The sequence below is a fragment of the Macaca nemestrina genome, chromosome 4 (genome assembly GCF_043159975.1).
Source record: "Macaca nemestrina isolate mMacNem1 chromosome 4, mMacNem.hap1, whole genome shotgun sequence".
In the NCBI taxonomy this organism is placed as follows: Eukaryota; Metazoa; Chordata; class Mammalia; order Primates; family Cercopithecidae; genus Macaca; species Macaca nemestrina.
The window spans coordinates 28,244,905-28,267,157 of NC_092128.1; the positions used below are offsets into that span (position 1 = coordinate 28,244,905).

At 41.9% G+C, this 22,253-nt stretch overlaps 1 long non-coding RNA gene across 2 annotated transcripts in view; it reads right to left on the reverse strand.

Annotated features, from left to right (window-relative positions):
• Positions 1-19,417: 19,417 nt before the first annotated feature.
• The window catches only part of LOC105471379 (uncharacterized), a 142,847-nt gene continuing 140,011 nt past the window's right edge, over positions 19,418-22,253 (reverse strand). Inside the window, exon 4 of one of the 2 annotated variants that reach the window (XR_011621587.1) lies at positions 19,418-19,688. This is a non-coding gene — a long non-coding RNA (uncharacterized lncRNA). The remainder of the gene's footprint in view (positions 19,689-22,253) is intronic. The other variant, XR_011621588.1, reaches the window with a different exon arrangement.

The following is a 22,253-nucleotide window of genomic DNA, read 5'->3' on the forward strand; positions in this document are numbered from 1 at the left end:
AATGTCAGGCTTAGGTAGAATTCTTCTTGTGAAATCCTCAAAGCCCAGGGGAAGTGACCTTAAGCCAGTTTGCTGGCTTTTCATGTCACAGAAAATAATCGACTGCCACTACTCAGCTCTTGCCACACCTGGTGTGGTCACTACTTGCCAACTCAGCACCCCACTTTCTCCCCAAGGACATAAAAGCAGTGTGGGAAGATATACCAAATGACCTTGTCACACGGGGCTAATATGAAGAGCCCATAGATGCAAAATAATACACCTTTATTCTTCTGATTTTTTTTTTTTTTTTGAGACAAGAGTCTCACTCTGTCACCCAGGCTGGAATCCAGTGGTGCAATCTTGGCTCACTGCAACCTCTGCCACCCGGGTTCAGGCAATTCTCCTGCCTCAGCCTCCCGAGTAGCTAGGATTACAAGCACCTGCCACTACACCCAGCTAATTTTTGTATTTTTAGTAGAGACAGGGTTTTTACCTTCTTGGCCAGGCTGGTTTTGAACTCCTGACCTCGTGATCCACCTGCCTCGGCCTCCCAAAGTGCTGAGATTACAGGCGTGAGCCACCGCGCCCAGCCTTTTATTCTGGGAGGGAGTCTGATTATATCCCCCAGGCTAGAGTGCAGTGGCATGATCTTGGCTCACTGCAACCTCTGCCTCCCTGGTTCAAGTGATTCTCCTGCCTTGGCTTCCTGAGTAGCTGGGATTGCAGGCATGCGTGGCCACCATGCCCGGCTAATTTTTTTTTTGAAACACAGTCTTGCTCTGTCGCCCAGGCTGGAGTGCAATGGCACAATCTCAGCTCACTGCAACATCTGCCTACTGGGTTCAAGGAACTCTCCTGCCTCAGCCTCGGCCTCACTACAGGCATGTGCCACCAAGCCCGGCTAATTTTTTTTTTTTTTTTTTTGTATTTTTTTGGTAGAGATGGGGTTTCACCATGTTGGCCAGGCTGGTCTCAAACTTCTGACCTCAAGTGATCTGCCTGCCTCAGCCTCCCAAAATGCTGGGATTACAGGTACAAGCCACCACGCTCAGCCTTCTGCTGAATTTCTGAGAAGCATACATAAAGACAATGTAAAAAACTTAGCATATTTGTTTGGCCCTGCTAAGGTCATGGTTGAATATATACTGTGTGTGACGTATTTGGTATATGAGATGTATATGATCTTATCAGACATAAGTAAAAGAAAGAAATTCATCTTCAGGAAAAATTTTCCCCATAACTGAAGTGTCAATCATTTGAAAAACTTCTAGGCAGCAGGCAAACACTGCAACGAGTTATTTATCAAAAATAAGCAGACTTTGGAGTTTTGTGACTAATGAGAATAATCTGGCTGCTGCTTTTGTACTTCAGTCACTGATACTGCGAATTACACTAGCATGTACAGAAGGAGCAGGGGGTCCCTAAAGGAATCACAGAATTAGTGAAACCATTATTTTAAAGTTGTAGTGATTCTTCTGTCCTGGCACTTTTCCCAGTTTTGGTGCTTAAGTTTACTATCCACTTGAAATGTGTCACTGCCTGTCACTTCACAAAGTATGTGCCTTTCATTGCAGTCAACAAGCTGTTTACATCTTTGATGAAATGATTGCCACACATCTCCATAGCCCTGGTGTTCTATTCCTTTATTCACAGAGATTTTTTTAAAAACTAGCCTAGCAGCAATAGGTATGTGCTGTGGATGTTTCTCCATGATAAAGGATGAGTTTGTGCTGGGATCTCCTTATGAAGAGATAACTGGCCAAGCCCATGAGGAACAAGCATGTTATGGTAATCAGAAGGTAAGCAGCCTGCAGTGCACCTCCTGACTGACTAGCACTGAACCCACTTGGAATCATCAACCAGAGGCACACGGTAATTGGATGTTCCTCTAATACACATAGCGAGATTGTAAAATGAGGATGATATATGAGGAAAGTCAGAAGGAGAAACTAAAGTTCAGTTCTTAAATATAAACCAAGGGAACAGACTAAGTGAATGGTACAGCCAGAATTAGAGCCTGTTTTTTACAAGGTGGTATGTCATGATAAGCCAAAGAAAAGGTTGGGTAGTGTTTTGAGGTTAAAAGAGACCAGTCTTAGTGAATCAACCTTGATGCAATCTGGGTTTGAAAAAACTATTAAAAACCTTTTGTTTGGAGAAAGTGGGAGAAGTTGGATGTGGAATGGATATTTGGGGGTACTAAGGAATTGTTTATTTTCTTAGGTATGGTAAGATTTTGTGGTCATGTAGAAGAGTGTCTTCATTTTATAGAATGACCTCATTATTTAAAGACATTCTGAAGTAGGAGCAGTATATGTATGGGTGGTTGTCAATTTACTTTCAAACAATACAGCAAAAAATACACATCTATATTACATATAGATAACTAAAGCAAAATATGGCAAAAGGAATAGTTATTGAATTTAGATAGTATGCATTTAGGAATTATTTCAAATTTAATGTATAAATTTTTTTATAACAGTTTATAAAAACAGTGCACACCCCTTTAGTTAGGTGGCCTGGGTACATGAAATATCTTCTTGGATGCCTAGAACACAAAAAGGGATGACAACAGGCCACCTAATAAGATGATATCAAGAACTATACTGTGAGGGGGAAAAAGAACTGTTGCAAAAAATAATTTGCCAAGGAGAACTCAGAGTACAAAGCCTTACCTTTGGAGTGGAGGGAAGGAGAGTCTTAAGTAAAGCTCACAAAAACCTCTAACTCACTCATAGATGCAGTCTAAGGAATTCATTCCAGAAGTGACATTAGCATCTCATTAGTGCCATTATGTGACTTGGCCTCTGAGTTAGTCTATTTTCTTCCCTAGACCCCAAAATCTCAGTAATCCTTTGGATCAAACAAAGTTATCTCCAGGTGAAAATCATAGGTGTAGGAAAGCATTTTTCTTCCACTCCTACCGAGCACTTACTTGCTTGGTCCTATTTGCATGTCCGATGGACGGTTCTCCAGCACCACTGCTGGTCATCCTCCGCCTGCCTGGGTACTTGATCACAGGATGCCTCTGACTTCTCCTGCCTTTACCCAAGCAAAGGATTTTCCTTGTCTTCCCACCCAAGAGTGACGGGGTTGACATGTGCCCTTGCCTCTAAATGATAAAGCTGAACCTTTGGGCAACTTAAGAATAAGGGGAGTCCCAGGCATGGTCCCCCATCAATAACAAATTCAGTGGCATCACTGTATGAATAGATGAAATTTGCCAAAGCTCTGTTTAGACCATTAAGTAACTCACTCACAACTAGGTTTCAACTTTTCCTTTCTAGGTTGTCTTGGGTTTATGGTAAGAGAGCATTATGAAGAAAAAAATAGATCATAAAGCTTCTTCAGGAAGCTGGTTTCATATGGTGGTTTAGATTTAAATAGTGATTGTCTAGCACCATTTGAAATCAGTGTTCTTGGGGGAGACCAGCTGCGCCGCACTGCCAACAGCAAAAGAAATGAGTGGGACAGCTCGGAAGTATTTGAAAGCAACAGCAGGATGGCTGTAAGAACCTGCCTCACGTAGCTGACCCCTTCCTCACCCCTTCCAACAGTGGTGGCATATATCACAAATGGCAGTCAGGTCTCTGCAGTGGCAGATCCAACCAACTGTGATCGAAAGTTTTCCAAAAATAAGTTGTGTCTGTATTGAACGTGAACAGACTTTCTTCTTGTCATTATTCTCTAACAATACAGTATAACAATTATTTGCATAGCATTTGCATTGCATTAAATATAAGTAATCTAGAGACGATTTAAAGTATATGGGAGGATGTGTGTAGGTTGTATGCAAATACTACACCATTTTCTATCAGAGACTTGAGCATCTGTGGATTTTGGTATCCACGGGGCTTTCTGGAACCAATCCCTCAAGGATACTAAGGGATGAATGTAATTGTACAGGATATCGCATTGTTGGAATTTTATACTTCTTTGTGGAATAAACCTATAGCACTTAATGGATAGTACAGACTCATTCCATCATGCCTGGGTTAAAGGGCCCAATGTATGCTGGATTTAGTAAGGTTTGGGCCCTCCCAAACTTCACGTCCTCCTGTGACCCCTTAGAGGATGACTGATTTCTTTTGGTGTTCAGAGTCAATATAATTTTCTAGCACCATCTGAAATCGGTTATAATGATTGGGGAAGAGCACCATGACGCTGATTGATGAGAGGAAATGTATTGGTGACCCTTGGGTCCATGGACAAGAACTAAGAAAACAAATGCAAAGCAATAATGCAAAGGTGATTTTTCTTCTTCCAGTTTCTAAGTTGAGTTTCATTGACCTGAATTGCATGTGGTATCATACTAACAAATGGTTCGCTATTAGCATATCATGAATGGTTTATACTTTATAAAAATTCCACAGAATTGCTGGGGGTTTTGTTTCGGTGATGGATACCTAGAAACACTCCTGGGGAAAATGGATGACTGGCTTAGATGATGGGAAAAGAGCAGTGAGGGAGTCAATTCTGTTGTCTACGAGATGCTGCACCAGCTATCTCTCAACTCTCCTCTCTTACCGGGCTGAGGGTTCCCTCCGTGGTTAAACAGGTCATTTTCTTACATAAGGAAAAATGGTCCAGAGAAACTGAGTTTCTGTGGCTGAGAGAGAACTGTGCTAATATGTGTTGGTTCAGTTTAGAAGGCAAAGCAACGAAAGCAGGTTCTACTTGAACGAGGATCCTAGAGCATACCTTTGATATGGTTTAGATTTGTCCCCTCCAATCTCATGTTGAAGTGTGATCCCCAGTATAGGGGGTGGGGCCTGGTGGCGTGTTTGAGTCATGGGGCGGATCCCTCGTGAATGGCTTGATGCTGTCCTCACTTAACGAGTTCCTGCTCAGTTAGAGGGAGCTGGTTGTTTAAAAACGCTGGCACCTCCTTCCTCTCACTCTTTCTTCCTCCCTCTCTCGCCATGTGACACGTCTGCTCCCTCTCTGCCTTCCACCATGAATAAAACATCCTGAGGCCTCACCAGGAACCGAGCAGGTGCCAGTGCCATGCTTGTACGGCTGCAAAACTGTGAGCCAAATAAACCTCTTTCCTATATAAATTACCCAGTCTTAGGTATCTCTTTATAGCAGCGTAAAATGGACTAACACAGTCTCACTAGAAGCGAAGTCATAAGACCGAAAACCATACTGAGTTTTTAGGTCCACTCAGAGGCAAAAATAAAAGGTTCTTTAGAGCAGCATGATTTATATAGTCCTTTGGGTATAAGCACATGTACCCTAGAACTTAATGTATAATTTAAAAAATAAATAAATAAAAAATAAAATAAAAGGCTCAAGAATGAGCCGTCTCAGCCACTCTCCTCCAGGGCCCCCGAGTGCAGCTCCCAACACAGGTACTGTGCAGACCGCCCACCTGTGGTCCCCATGTGGTGTCCTGGAGAACTGCGGGGGCATCTGGTGGAATTCAGACCTTGTCCTTCTGTTTTCCTTCTGGCCTGAAAAAGCCACTGGCCTCACAAGAGTTAATATTGTATCTACCCTGCTTAAGCTTTCCCACTCTCACACCACCTCCCTCCTTTTCCCTCCTGCCTGTCACTTGTCTGGAAGAGGCCTTTTCTCCTTGGGGCTAACACATGCAATTTGTAGTCAAAACATTCTGTCTACCACATAAATCCAACGAGAATCAGGATCATTCCACCATATCTTTTTCTATCCTATGGTTATTATTTTCTCAAAACTCTTTGTCTTTTGCTTTCTTACCTATTTGCTGTTTTCCCTGAGTAATCTTATTTACTCCCCTGGTTCCAAATACATCCCTATGTGTTGATTCCCCTGAAACTAGAGCTCTAGCCTGGGGTATTTTTTGAGACCTCTTGCTTTTTATATTTTTAGTGGCTCCTGAGTATAATGGTTTAGCCTGCTCTTCTAAACTTGTCTCAATTTAATCCATTTATGCCTGAGGTTGCAGTTTTTTAAATTTTTGCCATCAGACCTTGGCGATGACCTTGAGCAGTAGGAGACAGACAACTCCCACAGGCTTAGTGTTCCAATAATGGAACACTAGGCATAGAGCCAAAGCCATCCACATTGCCTTCTCCCCAAAGCCAGCTCTCCTTGCTCTGCCCCATGGTGAAAGCTGTGAATACCTGAGGTCTGTGACCTCTTCCCTCTCCCTTACCCACATCCACACTCAGCACAACTTGTTGCTATTCTCTCTCAATTATCTCTTTAGAATCCATCCCTTTCTCTGCTCCTCCTAGACAGCTTTCTGTCTCCTAGACACCCCTCACCATTAGTCTAGCTTTGCTGTAGCCACCAGTTAATCTTTGTAAAATACACACGTGAGCTGGGTGCGGTGGCTGGTGCCTGTAATCCCAGCTATTCAGGAGGCTGGGGCAGGAGGTTGCTTGAGCCCAAGAGGTTGAGGCTGCAGTGAGCCATGATTGCATCACTGCACTCCAGCCTGGATGACAGACCAAGATCCTATCTCTTTAAAAAATAAAAATAAAAATAGTTTAACCACATGACCTTGCTCCTTGTCCCTCACTTTTAGTTGAACTCTTACGTCAACCAAGTACCAGACCCTTCGTGACCCCACGCCTACCTGTGTCACCATCTTCTGGCTGTGCTTCCTGGGGCCTGCATTCTGTGCTCACCCAGCTGCTTGCTGCTGAGAACACTCAGGTATCTTGGCATTTCTCAGCCTGTGTCTGTGCTGTTTCCTCTGCCCACATCTCCCCTCTCCTCCTCCTCCTTGTCAGCTAGGGACCTCCAGCCCCTAGGGACTGTCTGCTAGGGACCTCCAGCCTGCAGCCCCTGGCTCAGGTGTGAACTCGTCTAGGAAGCCTTCCTCTGCCTTCCGCATCAAGGCTTAGATCCCTGGCAAGGGCTTTCTTCTCTGCCCCGTCAGAGCCCGATGGCACTTCGCACGTTACACTCTGATGACTGATTACCTACTAGGCTTCTCTGCGAGGCTGGAAAATCCTTGCTCCTAGGAGGGATGGCAGACAAGAACAAGACATGCTGTGTATACTCCGTTCTTACATACCACGCGAGCTATCCTTTATGTAGGTGTCTGTGGCAAATCTTCCTTCTAGGCTGCAGCCTCCACTTTTCATAGTTTCTCTCCATTTTCATTTGCCATGTGCATGAGGAATAAAAACTACTTCCAATGATGACCAAAATAAAATTGAAGAAAATAATCCTGCTTCAAAGAACATTTCTAAGACCATAAATATGATTTTGATGTATCTTCCATTATGGATTACCCATGTGGTTTTTTTTCTTCTAAATCCATAAATAAGAATTGTTTAATAGGCTAGAGAGCAATGAAAAGCACAATAATTAAGGATTGTTGTCCTCATTTCATAGAGCAAACAAAGACAGAAAAACAGATGTGCCTTAACCAAAAAGGGCAGTCAATTTATGCTAAGCAGACTGAACCCCTTTAAAAGTAATCATTTACAGCGACCAAGGGCCAAGCACGTGATCACCACCCTCCCCTCCCAACAGCTCTGAAGCGGGAGTAGTGTTTCCCCAGCTTATGCATGAGGAAATAGATGCACAGAAAAGTCAAGTAACTTGCCTGCGATGCCACGGCCAGTCAACATGAGGGTTTGAATTACAAATCAGGTGGCGGTGGCGGTGGCGGGGATGATAATAGCAGCTTATCATCATCATTGAGCTCTTATTTTGTGCTCGATACTTGGTAAGTATTTTGCATGAATTAGCTCATTTAGTCTGACTTTCAAAACAGCCCTTTGAGGTCAGTGTTACTATCATCATTCTCATTTTGCCATGAAGAAACAAAAGAATTAAATAATCCAAGATCGTCTAACTGACATTTCCAAGCAGGAGCACAAACCCGGATCTCTGTGACTCCAGAGCCTGTGCTCTTAAATCAGCACTGCTCTTATCAGTGTGGGAGATGGTGTAAATGGGTGTGTTCACTTGCTGGGCAGCCTTATTGTGGTCCCCTTGATCCCCACCTATTGGCATTCATGCCCTGTGCCATTCCTTCCCCTGGAGTGTGGACTAGACCTAGTAACTTGCTTCTAATGGATGGAATATGTCAAAAGTGATAGGATGTCATTTCTGAGACTAGGTTACAAATAGACTGTGATGCTGCTGTCTTCTTTCTCAGGCTTGCTCCCTCACGACGTGCTCTCTCTCTCCCTCTCTTTCCTCTCTTCTCTCCTCTCTCTCTCCTCTTACCTCTCTCGTGCACGTACTCTGGAAAGCCAGCTACCATGTTGGGAACTGCCCAGTGGAGAGGCCCACATTCCACAAGGAACTGATATCTTCAGCCAGTACCTCACCAGGACCTGAGGCCTGCTGAGAGTCACCTGAGTGGCCTTGGTGGGTCCTCTCTCAACGAGCTTGCAGGTGACCGCTGTGCCAGCCAAAACCTTGATGGCAGCCTATGAGTGAGTGACTCTGAGCCAGAGGATCCAGTTAAGCCATGCCCAGGATCCTGACGTGCAGAAACTATGACATAATGTTTATTGTTTTATGCCACTAACTTTTGGGGTTAGTTATGCAGCAATAGATAGCTAATACAGTTCACAGTATCCTTATCTAGCCTCAAACATTCTGCCTTTAGTATCTAACTTTTCTAACTTTTTAGATAACCTTTTTTTGGGGGGATAATTTTAGATTTACAGAAGAAAGTCACAGATAGCATAGAGAGTTCCTTTATATTTCTCTCCTAGTTTCCTCTGTTGTTCATATGTTATAAAACGATGGTTTTGGGTTTTCTGAGACGGCGTCTCGCTCTGTCACCCAGGCTGGAGTGTAGTGGTGATCATAGCTAACTGCAGCCTTGAACTCCTGGCTCAAGGGATCCTACTACCCCAGCTTCCCAAGTAGCTGGGTTCACAGCATGTACCACCACACATGGCTAATTAAAATATATAAATATATACATAAATATATAAAGATATTTAAATATATTTATATATACATATGTTTAAATATATATTTATATAATATTTCTAATATATTCTATTTAATATAAATATATATTTAAATATATATTTATATATTTTTATATATATTTATATATATAAAAATAGATATATAAAATAGAGACAGGGTCTATGTTGCCTAGGCTTTTTTTCTTTTTTTTTTTTTTTGAGATGGAGTCTCGCTGTCACTCAGGCTGGAGTGCAGTGGTACGATCTCAGCTCACTGCAGCCTCTGCCTTCCAGGTTCAAGCAATTCTCCTGCCTCAGCCTCCCGAGTAGCTGGGACTACAGGCGTGTGTCACTATGCCTGGCTAATTTTTGTATTTTTAGTAGAGACAGGGTTTCACCATGTTGGCCAGGCTGGTTTTGAACTCCTGACATCAGGTGATCCACCCTGTCGGCCTCCCAAAGTGCTGGGATTACAGGCGTTAGCCATCGCACCCAGCCGCCCAGGCCATTTTTTAATACTAAGAAATCAACATTCGTACATTACTGTTAACTAAATTTCACTCTTTATTCATATCTCTCTAGTTTTTCCACTAATGTCCTTTTGCTATTTCAGGATTGGTGTCATATTTTTAATAGCCTAATAGATACCGTATTGCACATACACCTCTCTGTGTGGAAGGAAAGACAGAAGAAATATACACATAGATTTGCTAAAATGTGGGAGCTCCCTCTACAGACAATAAAGGAACATTAGCAAAGTCTTTAGTTAGGTGGTCTTGTTTATAACTGGAAAAATAATAGTTACGGTAATTTAACTCAAAAACTGCTATTATGTGAAATTACTGGGGGAAAGTGGAACAAACAAAAAAATAGTAAGACCCTAACCAGTCAAAAATGCTTTTTAAAAATCAAATATACCTTACTAAAAAGCAACAATATTTTAATAAACTGAAACTTTTAATTTTAACTTATTAGTAAATATATCAAATATTGCTCCAGATTTACAAATCATTCTTTTCCACTATGATGTCAATACACATTAATTTGTATATAATATGCAAATACTTAATTTTCCTGTAACTATTCAAATGGGAAATATTCAACAAAGAATACTAATTTCCTTGTTAATTCCTGTGCTGTGTGAACCAAGTCACTTGATCTTTCTGGGTTTGTTTTCTTTAGTATCAATTTATATTACTAGAATTTTACAACGAAGTTGTGTAATACAGTCTTTTAATACTTTTAAACACTTTGCAGTGCAAAACTCTGTATTTAAACATTTCTATTTCCTAATTGCTTAAACATTTAGCTGCATTATTTGTAGCTTTTCCAAGTGATGCTTAACGACAATCCATATAAAACTAACATTCTCAGGAAAAGAATAAGTGGTACTGCCTAGAGAAAAAAGTCCCTCCTACTTACTACATCTACCCTCCTGGGTGAATTTTTTTTTGTTTTTTTGTTTTTGTTTTTGTTTTTGTTTTCCTGAGACGGAGTCTCGCTCTGTTGCCAGGTTGGAGTGCAGTGGCGCAATCTCAGCTCACTGCAACCTCCACCTCCTGGGTTCAAGCGATTCTCCTGCCTCGGCCTCCCGAGTAGCTGGGACTACAGACGTACGCCACCGCGCCCAGCTAATTTTTGTATTTTCAGTAGAGATGGGGTTTCATCATGTTGGCCAGGATGGTCTCGATCTCTTCACCTCATGATCTGCCCACCTCAGCCTCCCAAAGTGCTGGGATTCCAGGCGTGAGCCATTGCACCCGGCCTGAATTTTTTTAATATGATATAACAATGAGAAAAATCATTATGAGAAAATAACACATACTTATGAGAAAAAACTAGCTTTGTATAGATCTAAAAAAGCCATTTAGTGAGACAGGGTTTTAAAACTCTTCTTGGTGACCTAACAAAAAACCCAAACAAATAAGAAGAAAAAAAAAAAAAAAAACAAGAACAAATTTGAAGCTGATTCACAAGAGTTCAAGTCTTGGTGGCCAGGGTTTGCTGCTTAGTTGACTCTGAGTGACTAAGCTCTTCTTTGTAGCCAACTCACCTGTTTCAACAGTTGACAAATTTAAAAAAAAAAAAAAGGACAATAAAATACATTGCAGAATGAAGGGGTGCCAAAGGAGAGAGAAATGAAATCTAATTGGAAAAAAGTGAAGCCAAACATAGTGTAAGCTCATTCACAAGACATTACTACCCAGATCTCTGAATTTAAGTTTTCTCTTCTCCATTTTCGAAAGTGTCAGATGACAAGAAAGGAAGATGTTTACTAAAGAACTGCAGCACGAATTATTTCTGTATTGTAAATGATAAGATATTCTATTTTGAGGTTACTTTATAATTCATTTATGTCTGTTGTGCCTAAAATCTTAGCTATTCAGAATGATGACAGCTCCTCAGATACTATGGAAATAATGAATCATCAAAGGCATACATTTCTTCACTCTTTCGTGTTAACTAAAGCAGAATGTATAGCGCAGAGACTTTGTAAACGACTCTTACTTAACTGAAACTACAATGGAATCTGTGTACTAGCCATACAAAATCCACTATACAGTGTTCTTTAGTATTGAGGTAAAATTTCACATAACAAAATTTACCATTTTTACCATTTTAACCATCTTAAAGAATACAATTCAGCGGCCTTAGTACGTTCACAGTGTTGTGTGACCATCACCACTCTCTAACTCTACAACATTTTTATCACCCCAAGAAGAAACCTGTACCCATTAAGTAGACATTCCTCATTTATTCCTCCTCCCAGCTCCTGGCAAAATCTGCTTTCTATAGACTTACATAGTCTGGACATTGCATGTAAATGGAATCATACAATAGGTATGATACATGATACATACATACAATAGGGATGATACATGATAGAAGGTACCAGCCTTTTCTGACTGGCTTCTTTCACTTAGCATGATGTTTTCAAGGTTCATCCATGTTGTAGTGTGTATCAGTACTTCATTCCTTTTTATGACTGAATAATATTCCATTATTTGGATAGACAATATTTTGTTTATCCACTTACAGGTTCGACTGGCATTTGAGTTGTCTCGTTCTTTAAACTTTGATTTCTGTCAATGTAATATTCATAGATTAACAAGTAAGAGGGCACTGAGTCCCACAGCAAACAGCTGTTCTCTGTCCTACTCTGTTCTCCCGCAGGCAGCTGCTTTCAAATCATTTATCTGTTTCTTCAGATAAATGATTCTGTTACTTACATTTTAAAATGCTCATACCTCTATGTCTTCATTTTGACTTTATTTTTTGAATTTTTTGAATTTTTCTACTATGGGAAATGAGAATTTAGCTTTAACTCCACTACCACCTGTACACATATTACTCCATTCGCCTTCACAATTTAGTTATAACATAGTTTTCTGTTAACTCAAGAATTGGTTTTGATAATTATATAGATACTGTTGATATCATAACTACATAGTTTTAGATTTCCTTTTAAACCTTTTTATAAACTCTGAAATGAAACATTTTATCATTTAAAATTTAAATCATGATATACTTAACAATTAATTCCTAAACCTTATAGAACTGTAACATTCCCCTCGGCATTTTCAGACCCCGCACACAGTCAGTGTGTGTGTGTGTATGTGTGTGTACACATCCTTCAGTTTTCTGACAAAGGTCATTTTTTTTAGGTTTTTAATTTTCCCATATTTCATTGATCATTTCACTGGTTATGGAATTCCTGACTGGCTCAGACATTGGTTTTCTAGCCCCCAGTGCTGTGAACAGGTCTGATACAATGCTGATTTCTGGCCCTTTTGCTCTGGAAGTTTTGAGGAGATTCTGATTGTCCTTTGTGTCCTTTAAATTTCCTGAGTTTGTGCCACAATAGAGGTCTTTTTCATTTAATATACGTTTTTTTGTTTGTTTGTTTGTTTTTGACAGGGTCTCGCCTCACTCCCGTTGCCCAAGCTGGAGTGCAGTGGTGCGATCACAGCTCACTGCAGCCTCGACTTCCCAGGCTCAGGTGATCCTCCCAGCACAGTCTCCCAAGTGGGTGGGACTACAGGCGTGCACCACCATGCCCAGCTAGTTTTTTATATTTTTAGTATTGACCTCCATTCTACAGCTGTTAAAACAGAGGCATCAGAGGGAAGAACAGCTTTCCTCGGTCAGTGAGGACTGGAAGAAGCTCTAGTGTTTTCTCTCCTCCATTCCATCTGGGTATAATGGCCACCCATTGCAGTGGGCTTTGATTTTTTTCCAAGAATGGAGCTTGGAACCCCACAGAAATTGTGTTTTGTTAATAAGCTGATGGAAGAATTTTTGGCGTTGATTTTAAATTCCCATAGTCTGCTTCTAGCGAAGCTCCACCCCGCTCATTTACTCTCTCTCTCTCCTCTTTAGGGGCCAAAGAACAAAGTGTAGCCAACTGTTTGGAAGCCACCCTGTTTTGAAAAGGCTTTTTTCACTCAGGTGGCCTTGCGCCGAATGGCCAACCCTGCCCACTGTATGGAAACAATAGATGCTGCCTTAGAAGGGAGCAAGCTGGCACTGCCCTGGTATGTGGGTGCGGCCAGGAAGCTTTGGGCCAAACTGTGCAGACTTGCTGTCTCAGGATTAGCACTTTCTACAGCCACAGCAGAGACGAGGGGCAGCAGGCACACAGCCCTTCCTCCTGGAGATGAAAGGTGTCTGTAGGTGGATGAGGACCTTGTTCACCAAAAGTCACAGGAGGAAGTCAAAGACGAGGAGGATAGAAAGATGGTGGTGCTTCTATCACCTACAAATTCTGCATCTATGAAAAAAAAGTCCACAGAATTATGGCCCTGAACCAATCTGTATCAACCCTGAACATGCTGGATGCCACCCACTGTGGGTTGGGCAGAAGATGGTGCAGGCCTGGCAGAAGTTGGTAACCAATACTGTGCCCGAGGCTTGGTTTGGCAGGAGGTGACAGGACAAAGGTACCAGAGGATGCCAGCTGGGTGCCAGCCTTCTTAGCTGTCAGAACTGGTCTCGGAAAAAAGGACAGCCGTCGGGTATGCTTTTGTAAGAGGCAGTTTTACTCTTGCAGACAGCTGCCTCTCCCTTCCTTCCTGTGACTGAACAGGCCAGAGAGGAAGGTCAAGGGCAGGCAGGAGAACAAGGACAAAGGCGTAAAGTGTGGATTGTACATGGACTCCTGTTCTAATCCAGCTCATTTACCGGCTTTCTATGTCAAAAAACAAAAAATTAGAAAGTTGGATGGGAAAGATGCTGGCACAAATGTAAATGTGAACTGAGTTCCAAAGGAAAAGAGTCAACAGATAAGAGATTCTTGTGGGTACCCTAGCTGCGAATGACTTTGAAATGGCCTTGGAAAGGGTCCTGATGGGCAAAAAAAAAAAAAAAAAAAAAAAAAAAAAAAAACCACTAGCCCTATTTTCCCTATATAGAAGCCAAGGTCAATAGTAGTACCTTGCTGAAATGTCTGGAAAGTGAAAGTGACAGAGAAAAAGAGGATTGTGGACATATGTGTTGGCCTTTTTTATCTGAAGGTGCTATGGCTGGTGAAGATGGGCTGCGTTCTGGGACCCTGGGAGAGCTGCTCCTGAGCTCATGTCTCTGTCCCAGCAGCAGGAGCCCCTCAGTGCTATAGAATGTGAGGTCTACTGTGAGTCCAAAAGACCAGACACGTGACGCACTCCTCTGCTTTCTGGAGCATAGTATCAGCCCTTAGAAGCAGCTGTTCGCCTCTACTTTAGTAGCTCAGCAAGAATTCAGTTCAGTAAAAATTTATTGAGCACCTACCCTGCTCCAGGTACTCTCTAGGCACTGAGGGGTTGGGGGAGGTTTCCTGTACTGTGCCCAGAACTCTGCTCCTCAGGCTTTTCTCAGCTCAAGATACGGGCTTAAGCAGCTAAACTGATTGCAAGTGCCACCCTTCTATGCTACTAAAAACCCACGCTGTTCTAGACAAAGTTGATGTCTAGCTCAACATACCACATCTTCTCTCTGAAGTCCTTAAGTTCTGAGACAGGGATCCCAGGAGGGATGCAGGACTCTTGATGCTGAATGAGAGGCAAGACCCTCTGTTCCTGTTGCTCGACCCTCTCCCAGGTCCCCTAGAGAAAAGTCTCATCTTGTGGCGTCTCCCTCCTAAACCAATCCCTGTGCATCCCTTTGTTTGTGCCGCGTCCACACACTAATCTCTCTGCCTTGTGTTTGCAGATGCTGATAGGTTGGAGCTGCAGTGTGTGTCTGTGGAGCAGATTAAACACTTTCTGCCCCAGCCTGTCTTGTCTTCTCACTGGTTAGCAGTCCTTGGAAGAATAAACAATCCACACAAGCTCCCAGAAAGCAGGAGTTCCATGATTGATGACCAGAGTCTCATAGCACAGAATTCATCTCTAAAAACAGGTTTGTAGTTGACCAGACTCCACCAACTCAGATATGTCCGCCCCTAGCTTGAGATGGAAGGTGAGGGGAAGGTCGAGTTCACAGCTCAGTACTCTGAGGACTGTCTCTGGTCAGGTTCCAGATCAGAATAGACCACTGTCCTGTCACTATCAGTCTAACACATGGGATCTCTGGTAACACACATAGTGCATTCTGCTTTGCATCACTCATATGCATATTTTTCTCACCAAGTAGACTATAAACTTCTTGATTCAGGGTCCATATTGCCAGCATATGCCTAGTATAATATAGGTACTCTCTGTGTTTAATCAAATTGGCATGGAAAGTACTATTCCCTGCAGACTCTGGGATTCTGGAGGATTAACCTATGACAGAGCTTTATATAAACACACATTTGCTGAATGTCAGCAACGAAGCAGCCCACTGCTGCTGACTCCAGTGAAGTCAGGAACACCCACACTGAGCAGAGGCCCTTGTGGTTATCTTAGGAACAGTGACATACCTCTTATCATTCCCCATAAATGGGAAAAATATTGCGCTTGGCCTGCCTTGAGTTTACTTTGGGGCCAGGTTGTTTTCTGACAATTCAAAGAACTACTCATATGTAGATGGCGTTCAGGAACCGGGAGCATCCGAATCTATACGTTTTAGCCAGAAATTTCCCCTACATTTTATACCTCAAAAGGAGCTCAAGGGAGCAGATAAGGTTGGTAGAAGTACAGAAGAGAGGAGGGGTGCTGTACTTCCCCATATCACTTCTAGCACATCTCACAACTAGGAGTTTGAATCTATTACCTTTGTAGGAGTTCCGTTTTCAAGTTCAGAGGATTCAGCACCATGGTCAGAGCCAATGACATAACAAATGTGAACCTGAAGGAAACCCTCTCTGTAGGAGGAAAATGAAGGGAGTCTTTCAGAGAAGTATTCTCTGTCTTCCCCTACTCTGAAAACCTCTAAGCCAATGCTTAGGTTAGCCAGAGGAAAAAACCATACAACTCCCAAGTCCATGTTATGATAGGCCCCTTCTGTCTTCAAGTGTTGCCTGAACTAGGAACTATAGGTCTCAATCTGAATTTATCCCAGTGTCTTTCTCACTTTGGCAGTAAGTTATGTCTTCTCTTTTTTGTGTGATTTTTTTAGAGACAGAGCCTTGTTCTGGTGCCCAAATTGGAGTGCAGCAGTGCAATCACAGCTCACTGTAGCCTTGACCTCCCAGCCTCAAATGATCCTCCCACCTCAGTCTCCCAAGTAGTTGGGACTACAAGTGTGTACCACCACACCTGGAGAATTATTTTTTAAAAATTTGGAGAGATGGAGTCTTACTATGTTGCCCAGGCTGGTCTCAACTCCTGGACTCAAGCAATCCTCCTGCCTTGGCCTTCCAAAGTGCTGGGACTTGAGGCATGAGCCACCGTGCCTGCCCCCTCCTTTTTTTGTGTTTTTAATTGATGTATCATAGTTGTACATATTTTTGGGGTATGTGTGATATTTTGACATGTGTACAATGTATAATGATCAAATCAGGTTAATTGGGATATCTGTCATCTTAAACACTTATCTTTTTGTGTTGGGAACATTATAGTTCTTCTAGCTATTTTGATACAATAAATTATTGTTAACTATAATTTTCTTACTGTACTGTTGAATACTGGAACTTCTTCCTTCTAATTTTATTTTTGTACCCGTTAACCAACTTCTCTTCATTCCTCCTGCCCCCGCTCCCTGCCTCTCCTCTGATAAACACCATTCTACTGTCCACTTCCAGGAGATCCACTTTTTAAACTCACACACATAAATGCAAATATGTGACACTGGTGCCCAATAACATGTAGTTCCATCCATGTTGCTACAAATGACAGGATTTCATTATGTTTGTGGGGATAATATTTCATTGTGAATATATACCACATTTTCTTTATCCATTCATCTATTGACGGACACAGGTTGATTCCATAATCTTGGCTATTGTGAATAGTTCTACAGTGAACATTGGAGTACAGATACCTCTTCGATATATTGACTTCTTTTGGATATATACCCAGCAGTGAGATTGCTGGATCATAGGGTAGTTTTCAGTTTTTTGAGAAGTCTCCATACTGTTTTCGTAGTGGTTATTGTACCTTACATTCCCACCAACACTATAATAGGGTTCCTCTTTGCATCCTTGCCAGCATTTGTTATTTTTTTCTCTTTTTGATAATAGATATTCTAGCTGAAGTGAGTTGATATCTCATTGTGGTTTTGATTTGCATTTCTCTGATGATTACTGATGTTGAGCATTTCTAATCTACCTGTGGCCATTTGTATGTCTTCTTTCGAGAAATGTTTACCCAGGTCTTTTGAACATTAAAAAAATCAGATTATTTGTTATTTTGCTATTGAATTGTTGACGTTTCTTACATATTCTATTTGATTCATTGTTAGATGAATAGTTTGCAGATATGTTCTTCCATTCTGAAGGCTGTCTCTACACTTTGTTGCTTCCTTTGCTGTCTAGAAGCTTCTTAGCTTGATGTAATCCCATTTTTCTATTTTTCTATTTTTGCTTTGACTTCCTATGCTTTCGAGGTCCTACCCCAAAAAATATTTGCCCAAACCAATATCCTGTAGCATTTCTTCAGTGTTTTCTTCTAGCAGATTCATAGTTTTAGGTCTTACATTAAAGTCTTGAATTCATTTTTGGTTGATATTTGTATATGATGAAAGATGGGGATCTCATTTTATTTTTCTGCATACAGATACACAGTTTTCCCAGCATCATTTATTAAGGAGACTTTTTCCCCCCAATATGTGTTCTTGGTTCCTTTGTTGAAAATGAGTTGGCTTTAAGTACACAGACTTATTTCTGAGTTCTTCATTCTGTTTCGTGGGTCTACATGTGTCTGTTTTTATACCAGCACCATGCTTTTTTGGCTACTATAGCTCTGTAGTATAATTTGTCTGTCTGTTTGTGTTTTGAGACAGGGTCACTCTCTGATGCCCAGGCTAGACTGCAGTGATGCAATCTCAACTCACTGCAACCTCTGCCTCCCGGGTTCAAGTGATTCTCCTGCCTCAGCCTCCCGAGTAGCTGGGATTACAGGGGCCCACCACCATGCCCAGCTAATTTTTGTATTTTTAGTAGAGACAGGGTTTCGCCATGTTTGCCAGACTGGTCTCAAACTCCTGGCTTAAATCAATCCACCCACCTAGGCCTCCCAAAAGTGCTGGGAATACAGGAGTGAGCCACTGTGTCCGACCTGTCAGGTAAAGTGATGCCTCCAGTTTTGTTCTTTTTGCTCAGGATTGCTTTGGATATTTGGGATCTTTTGTGGTTTCATATAAATTTTAGGATTTTTTTTCTATTTCTGTGAAGAATTGTCATTGGTATTTTTATAGGAATTGCATCAAATCTATATATTGCTTTGGGTAGTATTGTCATTTTAACAATATTAATTCTTCTGAAAAGTGAACATGGGATGTCTTTCCCTTTCTTTTTATCCTCCTCAACTTCTTTAATGGATGTTTTGTAGTTTTCCTTGTCGAAGTCTTCTACCTCCTAAATTTATTCCTAGGTATTTTATTTGTAGATGTTGTAAGATTACTTTATTGGTTTCTTTTGAAGATTGTTGGCTGCTGGTATACAGAAATTTTACTGATTTTTGTATGTTGATTTTATATCCTGCAACTTTGCTGAATTTGTCACCTCTAATAGGTTTTTTTGGTGGACTCTAGGTTTTCCTAAATATAAGATCAAGTTGTTTGAAAACAAGGATAATTCAACTTCTTCCTCTCTAATCTGCATGCCCTTTATTTCCTTCTCTTGACTAATTGCTTTGGCTAGTACTGTGTTGAATAAAAGCAGTGAAAGTGGGCATCCTTGTCTTATTCTAGTTCTTAGTGCAAAGGCTTTCCACTTTCCCATTTAATATTAGCTGTAGGATTCTTATATGCGGCAGCCCTTATCACGCTGAGGTATTTCCTTTCCTTCCTGTCTTTCCTGTCTTTCCTTTCCTTCCTCTCTCTCTTTCCCTTTCTTTCTCTTTCTTTCTCTTTCCTTCTTTCCTTCTTTCTTTCTTTATTTCTTTATTTCTTCTTTTTCTGTTTCTTTTATTTTTTAAGATGGAGTCTTGCTCTGCTACCCAGGCTGGGAGTGCAGTGGTGTGATCTCGGCTCACTGCAACCTCCACCTCCCAGGTTTAAGCAATTCTCCTGCCTCAGCCACCCAAGTATCTGGGACTACAGATGTGCACCACCATCCCTTGCTCTCTTTTTTGTGTTGTTTTCGTAGAGACAAGTTGTATTAGGGTTCTCTTTTACTGTATTACTTCATTTTCACGCTGCTGATAAAAGACGTACCCAAAACTGGCAACAAGAAGAGATTTAATTGGACTTACAGCTCCACATGGCTGGGGAGGCCTCAGAATCGTGGCAGGAGGCAAAAGGCACTTCTTACATGGCAGCAGCAAGAGAAAACTGGGGAAGAAGCAAAAACAGAAACCCCTGATAAACCCATCAGATCTCATGAGACTTATTCACTATCATAAGAATAGCATGGGAAAGACCAGCCCCCATGATTCAGTTACCTCCCACTGGGTCCCTCCCACAACACATGAGAATTCTGGGAGATACAATTCAAGTTGAGATTTGGGTGAGGACACAGCCAAACCACATCATTCTGCCTCTGGCTCCTCCAAATCTCATGTCCTCACATTTCAAAACCAATCATGCCTTCCCAACAGTCCCCCAAAGTCTTAACTCATTTCAGCATTAACCCAAAAGTCCACAGTCCAAAGTCTCATCTAAAACAAGGCTAGTCCCTCCTGCCTGTGAGCCTGTAAAATCAAAAACAAGGTAGTTACTTCCTAGATACAATGTAGGTACAGGTATTGGGTAAATACAGCCATTCCAATTGGGAGAAACTGACCAAAACAAAGGATTACAGGTCCCATGCAAGTCCAAAATGCAGTGGGGCAGTCAAATTTTAAAGCTTCAAAATGATCTCCTTTAACTCCAGGTCTCACATCCAGGTCACGCTGATGTAACAGGTAGATTTCCATGGTCTTGGGCAGCTCCACCCCTGTGGATTTGCAGGGTACAACCTCCCTCCTGGCTGCTTTCATGGGCTGACATTGAGTGTCTGCAGCTTTTCCAGGTGCACGGTGCAAGCTGTTGGTGGATCTACCGTTCTGAGATCTGGAGTACAGTGGCTCTCTTCTCATAGCTCCAGTAGGCAGTGCCCTAGTAGGGATTCTATGTGGGGGCTCTGACCCCACATTTCCCTTCCACACCATCCTAGCAAAGGTTCTGCATGAGGGCTCCACCCCTGCAGCAAACTTTTGCCTGGACATCCAGCCATTTCCATTCATCTTCTGAAATCTAGGCCAAGGTTCCCAAACCTCCATTCTGTGTACCCACAAGCTCAACACCATGCAGAAGCTACCAAGGCTTGGGGTTTCAACCCTCTGAAGCCACAGCCTGTGCTCTTTGTTGGCCCCTTTCAGCCACGGCTGGAGTGGCTGGGACACAGGGCACCAGCATGGGTACCCCCCCTGGGTCTGGCCCACAAAACCACTTTTTCCTCCTGGGCCTCCAGGCCTGTGATGGGAACAGCTGCTGTGATGGTCTCTGACATGGCCTGGAGAGACACTTTACCCATGGTCTTGGGGATTAATATGAGGCTCCTTGCTATTTATGCAAATTTCTGCAGCCAGCTTGAATTTCTCCTCAAAAAATTGTTTTATCTTTTCTACTACATCATCATGCTGTAAATTTTCTGAACTTTTATGCTGTGTTTCCCTTTTAAGATGGAATGCTTTTTAACAGCACCCAAGTCACATTTTTGAATGCTTTGCTGCTTAGAAATTTCTTCCACCAGATACCCTAAATCATCTCTCTCAAGTTCAAAATTTCCACAACTCTCCAGGACCAGGGGCAAAATGCCACCAGTCTCTTTGCTAAAACATAACAAGAGTCACCTTTGCTCCAGTTCCCAACAAGTTCCTCATCTCCATCTGAGACCACCTTTGCCTGCACCTTATTGTTCATATCACTATCAGCATTTTTGTCAAAGCTTCTAGGAGGCTCCAAACTTTTCCACCTTTTCCTGTCTTATTCTGAGTTCTCCAAACTGTTCTAACCTCTGCCTGTTACCCAGTTCCAAAGTCGCTTCCACATTTTCAGGTATCTTTTCAGCAATGCCCTACTCTACTGGTACCAATTTACTGTATTAGTTCGTTTTCATGCTGCTGATAAAGACATACCCAAAACTGGGAACAAACAGAGGTTTAATTGGACTTACAGTTCCACATGGCTTGGGAGGCCTCAGAATCATGGCAGGAGGTGAAAAGCACTTCTTACGTGGTGGTGGCAAGAGAAAAATAAGAAGGAAGCAGAAACCCCTAATAAACCCATCAGATCTCACAAGACTTACTCACTATCATCAGAATAGGACAGGAAAGACGGCCCCCATGACGCAGTTACCTCTTACTGGGTCTCTCTCACAACATGTGGGAATTCTGGGAGATACAATTCAAGTTGAGATTTGGGTGGGTTACACAGCCAAACCATATCACAGGGTTTCACCACACTGGCCAGGGTGGTCTTGAACTCCTGACTTCAAGTGATCCACCTGTCTCACCCTCCCAAAATGCTGGAATTACAGGCCTGAGCCACTGTGCCTAGCCTGAGGTATGTTCTTTTTATACCAAGTTTGTTGAGGGCTTTTTTTCATGAAGGGACATTGAATTTAACTGAATGTTTTTTCAACATTCATTGAAATAATCACATGGTTTTTGTCCTTTGTTCTGTTGATGTGATGTATCATATTTATTGATTTGCATATGTTGAACCATCCTTGCATCCCTGAGATGAATGCACTTGATCATGGTGAAAGATCTTTTTAATGTTTTTGAATTCTGTTTGCTAGTATTTTGTGGAGGATTTTTACATGTATGTTCATCAGGGATATTGGCCCACAATTAGTTTTTTCTTTTCTTTTTTGTTTTTGGTAGTGTGTTTGTCTGGTTTTGGTATCAGGAT